Source organism: Notamacropus eugenii, chromosome X, assembly GCF_028372415.1.
Source record: "Notamacropus eugenii isolate mMacEug1 chromosome X, mMacEug1.pri_v2, whole genome shotgun sequence".
Taxonomy (NCBI): Eukaryota; Metazoa; Chordata; class Mammalia; order Diprotodontia; family Macropodidae; genus Notamacropus; species Notamacropus eugenii.
The window spans coordinates 56,669,514-56,677,883 of record NC_092879.1 but is presented as its reverse complement, the minus strand read 5'-3'; the positions used below and the strand labels follow the sequence as shown (position 1 = coordinate 56,677,883).

Here is an 8,370-nt window from a genome sequence, read left to right as displayed (position 1 = left end):
AGTCTTGTCCGATGATATCTCTTAGTACCTTCTCTGTGCCTCTCTAATGCAGTTCACCATATAAGGTTGTGTTGTCTTATGCCCCTATTAGGCTGGGAGCTCGCTGAGGGCAGTGGCTGTGTCTTCATTACACTTTGTTATTTCCCTAACACCTAAAACATTTTCTCAACTAGCTAAGTCTCAATAAATGTTTGATGAATGAATGAATATAGACATGAATTTAGTCTCTCTTGGAAGAGATTTCTCTTGTTTATCCATTAACAATTAATTGGTCCAGTCATTTCACCATATATGCACAAAGGACATCAACTGAACTAAAGAAGCCAATAGGAAAGAGATCCCTGGCAAAATGGCACACATACTCACAGGGTCTATGGAGGCAGCAGAGTTCATTGGCCAGGAAAAATCAGGGGGCTCCTTCTCACTGACTTTCCTTGACTTTATGGAGAGACCCACAGCTTGAACTGAAGCCACTGGCAAATTCCCTTCCTATAGAGAAAAAGGAAGGGACTGTTAGATTATTAAGGCCCTCAAAAGCATCAAGGCAACTGAATTACAACTGGAAAAGGAAGATGGGTGATGGGAGAGCATTACCACACTACCAAAGTGGTATGATGAGAAGGGTCATTTGAGTTTTTGTTGTATTGTTTTCAGGAATAAACATGAAGTGATTACTTATATCTTTCAGATTTGTGGGTGTCAATAAAAGAAATTTTGCAAGAATTCCTCAAAGCTCATGGATCATGGATTGACAGGTACTCCCAGAGATCATCTGATACACCCCCCCCCCCCCCCGCCCCCACTCAGTGGGAAATAGTGCAAAAGTGCCTGGATGATCACTCACCAAAGACACTGTAGAGAAGATTCCTGGTCAGACGTGGAATGCACCAAATGGCCTTTTAGGTCCCTTCCCTCTGGAAGACAATGATTCTGTGAATACATGACAAGATAGGATTCAATGCTAATTTATGTGGACAAGGTAGTGAGTGCTCTAACTATTCAGAATCCAGAGAGAACAGCGAGGGCTGAAGCAGTCAGAGGGACCTTCCTAAAAGAGATGGAATCTGAGCTGTGTCTTGTAGGATGGGCAGGATTTGGTTGGGGGAAAGGGAAAGGAGGGCATTGTAAGATGGGGGGATGATAGTGGGGACTTCTAAGTTGGGAGTACTATATTTGTGAGCTTCAAGGAGAGCAGGCTGACTGAAGAAGAGAGAGCTTTTGAGGTACAGCACAACAGTGCTTGGCCCCACTGGGTAGAACTGGGAAGGTGAAGATCAGAGGAAGATTTTAGGGCTTAAAAGAAAACATCTCTCTCAAGATACAGAAGATTTTAGGGCTTGATGTAAGGGGAAAAAATTGTAAGAATGAGAGTTGTCCCAAAGTGGACTGGGTTGTCTTAGGAAGTGCTAAGTTCCTCCTCACTGAGTCTTCAAGCAAAGGCTGGATGTCCACTTGTTGGGGAGGTTGTAGAGGGGATTGTTGGCCAGGTATAAGTGGTCTGGCCTCAGTGGCCTCTGTGTTCCCTGTCAGCTCTAAGATTCTGAGAGATGAAGTGAGGTAGGAAGGATGGACTATACTATGAAGGGCCTTCAAAGTCATGCTAAGGGAAGGCATCTTTGGTGACTATTGGGCTTCCACGTACTTTCTGACCCTGTTCTGGGATACCACAAATGAGAGGTGGTGAAATGAGCTCTCTCTTAATACATGTAAGGAAGAGACCTTAGAGGTATCTAGGCCACCTTGCTGGTATTGTTCAGTCATTTCAGTCATGTGTTACTCTTTGTGACCCCATTTTGGGGCATTCTTGGCAAAGACACTGGAATGGTTTGCATTTCCTTCTTCAGTTCATTTTTACAGTGGAAGAACCAAGGCAAACAGGGTGAAGTGATTTGCTCAGGGTCACGTAGCTAGTAAGTGTCTAAGGATGAATTTGAACTAATGAGGATGAGACTTCTTGATTCCAAGTCCAGAGCTCTATCTACTGCACCACCTTGCTGCCCAATCTAGTCCATTTTACAGATGCAGAAACTGAGTTCCAAAGGGACTTGTCCAATGTCATACAACTAAATGGCAGAGCCAAGATTAGAATCCAAGGCCTCTGACTCCAAATTTAACACCTTTTTACTGCATTAAGTTTCTATAACACTACATGATGCTTCTTTTGAAAAGCAACTGGTTTCGTCTGATGCCCTTTGAAGAAATAGACCCCCTGGGTACTGAGCAGCCATCCTATTTATTTTGCCCAAATAAATGGATATAAAGCAATTCCACTTTCTCTTCTGTCTCAATTTCAAGCACAAGAAATATATTCCCTCTAAATGAGGTTCTGCAGTAGGAATTTGGTAAGAGAATCCTATAACTGCTTCTGGGAGCTCACTTCAACAATGGCCCAGGTCCCTTCCAGTTCCAAACCCCATGAGCCCTATTCTTAAATGAAAAATATAGTCCTGGAACCCCTTGAAAGCCGCAGGCCAACCTGTCCCATCCCAGTACACACACACACACACACACACACACACACACACACACACACACACACACACACATTCACACACACACCCCTTAACTTCAGGGCCCAACTTCAACCTTTTGAGAAGCATTGAAATGGTTCCTATGCTTAAGGTTTTCCTGAAAGTCAATTCTCCCCCATTGGTGTTCAAAGCCATTGTGAACAGCACCCTCATGAGGGCACCAAGGACAAGTGTCCAGGGATACTGCCTTTTCTTTAAGTCCCAGCTAGCCTTGGGATTAGAGGATTCTAGAAAGTCTGAGATTTGAGAGGCCTCAGCAGTGAGTCAAGTGCAGCCCTCTCATCTTACAGAGGAAAAAACTGAGGCCTAAACCAGGGAAGGGGCTTGTTCAAGAACCCCCTCCAGATAAGATAGAAAGCCAGGCCTTGAGACTCTGAAGCCAGTGGTCATCCCACTGCACCACCTTGTCTCCTTGCTATATCATCATCCTCCTCAGTGTACCACCATTTGCCCCCTCACTCTATCATGCCTCTCCCTATACCACTTGACCTCTCACTACATCACCTTCTTGCCTTGCCCCCTCCCTATATCACATATACCTTGACCCTTCGCTATACTACCCTAACCCTTACTATGCCACCATCTTGCCCCCTCATTATACTGTATCTTGACCTCTTACTACCCTATCCAATCTCTCATGATACCACCCTGCCCCCCACTATATCACCTTCCTTTTCTCTAAGCCATCTTCACCCTACACTGCTCAACCTCTCATTATTCCATCCCCTCTGACCCTCATACCTTGCAGGGAACCCAAAAGGCTACTTTTCCTCACTGGGCATCTACTTTCAGAAACAACCAGTCCTTTCCAATATCACATCTCAAAGGCTATTCGTTTCTGTTGTCCTCTAAAGCTCCAACAAGGACAAGAGGCAAGTGTTGGCCATAATGGAACTGGAAGCCAATGAAGATAATACAAACTACTTCAGAGTCTGATTTCACACCATACTCCCTGGCAGAGCCCTTTCCCCTCAGTCCCAGTGAGATGTCTCAGACACAAAAAAAGCCCCCTCCCCTAGCTTGGAGCCCTCTGCCTCTAACTCACATGGCAATACCCTCCCTCCCCTTTCCCAAGCTCCCCAATTGGGCCTCTTCTTCTTAATCTTTCCTGACCCTGTGTTTTGGTTACTTCTGTCTAGGAGGTGTTTTGAAAATCTGAATTGACATTGTATTTTATGAATTTGGCAACACTTAACGCATTGCTGTTCTGGGTTTTCTTCTGGAAACTTCTGTGGTTAGTAGGCAAGTCCAAGGAAAGCAGAGTAAGGAACTGGGATGAAGTGGACGCACACTAAAAATCCCAGAAGCACCAGGGCCAGTTAGGGGGGAGTAAATTTAACCTACTGTCACTAGGGATGCTGGGATGGGGTAGGAGCCCTTATTGCCCTTCTCAACATTTGAGAAGCTGAGCCACTCACACAGAACAGATCTTCTACTGCTGCAGTGGAAGGGTACTGGGCTGGGTCTTAGGAGGCCTGGATTCAAGTGCTGGCTCTGCCATTTATTAACTGAACAACTTTGGGCAAGTCTCTTCCCTTCTTAGGGACATGGTTTGCTGTTTATAAACTGAGGGAATTGGACTAAATGGTCTGTAAGGTCCCTTCCAGGCAAATATCTTTGATATGGGACCTGGAAAGGCTCTTCAGTGTCCTCTAGTCCAGCCCTCTTATTTTATACATGTGGAAACTGAGGCCCAGGGAGGTCAAGTGAATTGCTCAGGGTCCCACAAGGAATAAGTGACAAAGAGTCAAGTCCAGGTCATCTGACTCCAAATCCAATGTTCCTTGCACCATGGCATGCTCTCGGTCTGAATTAAGATTCAGTTCCTCTAAGTTGCTGGACCTTTGTCCCTCCCAGGATTGGTGTAAGAATAAAAAAGACCACGTGATGAGAAAGCTCTTGGAAAGAACCTGAAATTGGAAGGTTTTTGCAATAGTTTGTAGCTATGGTCCCTGAATTTGGTTTCTTTCAGTGAAATGTGGTTAAAGTACGCACCCAGATTAGACATGCAAGGGGAAAAGGAGGAAGCAAGGTGACAAAAAGAAGTCCTGTACTCAGGAAGGGCAGCAGGAGAAAGGGGGTTGGTACCCAGCCTGTGGCCCCAGTTCTGCCTCCTATTGCTCAGCCTTGGACAGGGTGGGGTGATGAAGTATATGAACTTGGTCCTTTATCACGCCAGCTGGTGGCACCCCAGCCTTCCACTTGACCGCCTGCTCTTCCCATTCCCAGGCAGCTCCCAGCTGCCTGATCCCCACAGCTGCAAGGGGCCCCTCAGAAAGCTGAGCACAAAAGGGGATTTGCCTCAATTTGCCATACTTGAAGGAGGTCCCCTTCCCCCCTCCACAACTTCACTCTGTCTGGTCTACTTTCACATGTCAGGACTGGTGTTCCTTTACAAAGGGGGAAGTAGGGCAGAACAATGGAAGGAGGGCTGAACTAATGGCCAAGAGAGTTACAAGCCCCAGGAAAATTCCCATCACCACATCTAATAAGCACTGGCTATGTGCTGGCTGGACCCTGGGCACACACAAAGGCCAAAATCAGCACATACTCATTGTGTGCCTGCTAGGTAGTTGACCAAATCCGAAAATGTTATGCTAGATAAGATTTCCATTGCTTACCTGACCATTCCTTCTCTCCCTTGGCTCCTTCAGAGCACCTAGACCTCTTGGTGACTTTGGCCAAAGGATTTGTCCTCTCTGGGCTTCAGTTCCCTCTTTGGTGAAATTAGTGAGTTGAACCAGAGGATCTCTAAAGTCTCTTCTAGCTCTGAATCTGTGATTTGAAGATTCCCAAATTAAGCTCTATTTAGGTACCAAACACCCTTATAAAAATCATCATATTGCCCAAGATGACTGTTCAAAAGCAAATACTACAACTTGGTCCATTGGGTCCCTTGGATCATAAGGTGTAGAGTTCAAAGGCAGTGGGACTAGTTGGTCTCTGAGCTTCCCTTTCAACTGAGTAATTCTGTGTTCTCATGCATTTCCACTGCTCTTCTCTTGAACTGCTGAAGATGGTGGTGGAAGTAAACTTACCACTAGGACCAGGGGGCCTGCTGCCCCCCAACAGGGGTCTCTGTAAGGGAGAGGCCTCAAGGTCCTGAAGTCATGGGGGGAAGAAGCCAATAGACATCAAGGCTGCTTTGCTTCCATTGACTGATTTTGAATTGGTAACTTGAATTGATGTGTGTGCCCTCAGCCTTGAAGGGCATCAGAACAACCTTGGGAAATGACAAACGCATCAGAGAAACATTGTGGGCAAAGTCTGGCTCAGTTTGGTGATTCAATAGAAGCTATGTGCTCAGACAGCATGTTGCCTACAGAACACACACACACACACACACACACACACACACACACACACACACACACACAGAATTGGGTCAATTGTTTGATTCACAGAGGAGGAAGCTGAGGTCCTATGAGGTAAAGTAACTTGCCCAATGACACAAGGCAAGTGGTATGACTGAGACTTGAACCTAAGGTTTCCCGGCTCCCAGTAGTTCATCCGACTACAGCATTCTGCCTTCCCTAGTAGTTGACTAAACAGTTGGTACAATAAACCAATACATTTGTACCAAAGATCCTCAAAGTCCTAGGATTGGAATGCAATTTAGAAACTGAATCCAAATCCCATCATTTTACAGATGATAAAACTGAGGCCCAGAGGGGAAAATGATTCGTCCACGATCATATAGGTGATAAGGGACAGAGCTGAGATTGAAATGCAGATCTGATGACTCGAGTCCAAATCCCAACTGTGTAAATTAGCTTGGGATCACATGGGGCTTTACCTTGGTTATAGCCAACAGGTAATGGAGAAAAGCATCTTCAGGAAAAAGCATATACAAACTTACAGGAGAGAAGTCCAGCACAAGTCCTAGAAGAATGAAAGATTTTATCCTAGACAAGGATTTCAACACTTGTCTATCTATTTCATCCCTCTTTGTCACCTACTCCTACTCCGGTTTCCCCCAGAGCACCTGGACCTCAGGCAACCTGAGACTCATGGGATGTGTTTCCACATTACTCTTGACTGAAGTCCGCCAAAAGCAATCAGTTGGTCCTGCTCTCTGTGTGCCTTTGCCAGCATCTCTAGCCTCTCTGTGCTCGCCCATGAGAAACTTAGATTCCACCCCCTGAAAAAGGCTGCCTTACCTCTGATTTGGCATCTCAACTTCTTGCCACTTTTCCTCTCATCAAGAAGTGAAAGAGTAGGGAAATGTCCACAAGGCAAACAGCAGGATGAGAACAAGCAACAACTATGCGTGATCCTCAGATGGGATGGTCATCGAGTAGTCATGACTTATGGGATCTACAGCTAAAAGAGACTTTAATGAACATCATGTCCTCATAGATGAAGAAACAGAAGTCTAGAGAGGTAAAGGGACTTGTCCAAGGTCACACAGATGGGAAGTAGTGGAGTTGGGATCCAAACCCAAACCCAACAATCCTTGAACTCCAAATGCAGGGCTGGTGCTAACACCAGTGAAATAAGAAGAAGACAATGGATAAGATGGTCACAAAGGTCCCTGGGAACCCTACAAATGGTATGATTCCACATGGTCACTGGCCCTCCTGATGGCTAGGAGAAACTCTAGTGAAGGGGTCTAAGGCAGACCTGCTTCCTTACTGCCTGCTCTATAGTTAATCCACTGCCATCTGTCTTTATTTTGCTGACTCACTGCTTTCATTTGGGTTGGCAGTGAACGCTATGTTGGCCCGAGTCTTTAACTGTTTGCAGAGGGCTGAGATGGATGGAGAATTAGGAGACTAGCATTCATTCCTTGGATGAAATCCTACCCAGGTACTATAGGCCTCTTGTCAAGGGGCTGAGGCCAAGGCCCCTGAATTTTGACGGATGGTGGAGATTAAGTGTAGGGTAACACATCATTTAGTCTGATTGCAGGGCCAGATTTCTCCCTAGTGCTGCCAAATGAGCTGGGAGGTCATGTGAATGGTCTGCCTCAGGGCGGGGAGCATGGTACCTTTTAATCAGAACAAGGAGGGAAGGGAGGGAGGGTGCTCAAGACCTGGGCCCATGGGGAATGGGAGTGGGGGAGGGGCATGGCTTCCCCACTCTCTTTATTTCCTTTAAGGCCCTGTTTACACCTCACCTCATCTGTGAAATCTCCATCGCCTAGTTCCACTCCTGCAATGATCTTCCCCATACATCCCCTCAGCGACTGTGTTTCTAGTCCACACCAGACCTTCACACGCTCATTAATATGTGACCCGAGGGTTATTCCCTAGCTGTTTCCTGAGTCTTGTCTCCCCAACCTGAATCTAAGCTCTTGAAGGGGAGGGGTTGAATGATATCCTTTCTGCCTATCCCTTACAATTCCTGCTTTAACACCAAGCACACAGTAAGCAAAGAACTTTTGTTGAATGAAGAAATGAAGTTCCTTGTTGGAAATTTTTCTTTCCCCACTTCTTTTCCCCTACCCCAAGCCAGGGAAGATTTAAGTGGTCTCTGTTCTCAGATGGGCTCATCTTAGACCAAGACTAGCCCTGCTCCCAGGTGTTCTTGGTATGCAAACCCAGTGGCTAACGTTGCCCTAACTCCTTCTAGGAGCTGCCTCCTTTCTATTGACCTTTGACTATGTGACAATTATATCTGCCCTTTCCTGGAAGTGCAATGGGACAGCCCAGCTCACCCTAAGGGGTGAATTTCTCTCAGGATCTTGTCATACTCTACAACAGGGGTGATTTGTAAACAAAAATTTCAAGATTCATAGGATATTGTTCAACTACCTCCAGAGAGACAGTATTAATCTGAGACATCCCCACAGGAGAAACAACACCTATGCATCACTCCAAATCTGGAGGTCACCTCT

At 45.9% G+C, this 8,370-nt stretch overlaps 1 long non-coding RNA gene across 1 annotated transcript; it reads right to left on the bottom strand.

Moving 5' to 3' along the window:
• Nucleotides 1–364: 364 nt before the first annotated feature.
• LOC140515529 (uncharacterized) lies at nt 365–5,852 on the bottom strand. The gene is made up of 3 exons (XR_011971069.1): nt 5,153–5,852; nt 845–930; nt 365–489 (listed from the first exon to the last, which is right to left on the bottom strand). It is a non-coding gene; the product is annotated as an uncharacterized lncRNA (long non-coding RNA).
• Nucleotides 5,853–8,370: the final 2,518 nt, after the last annotated feature.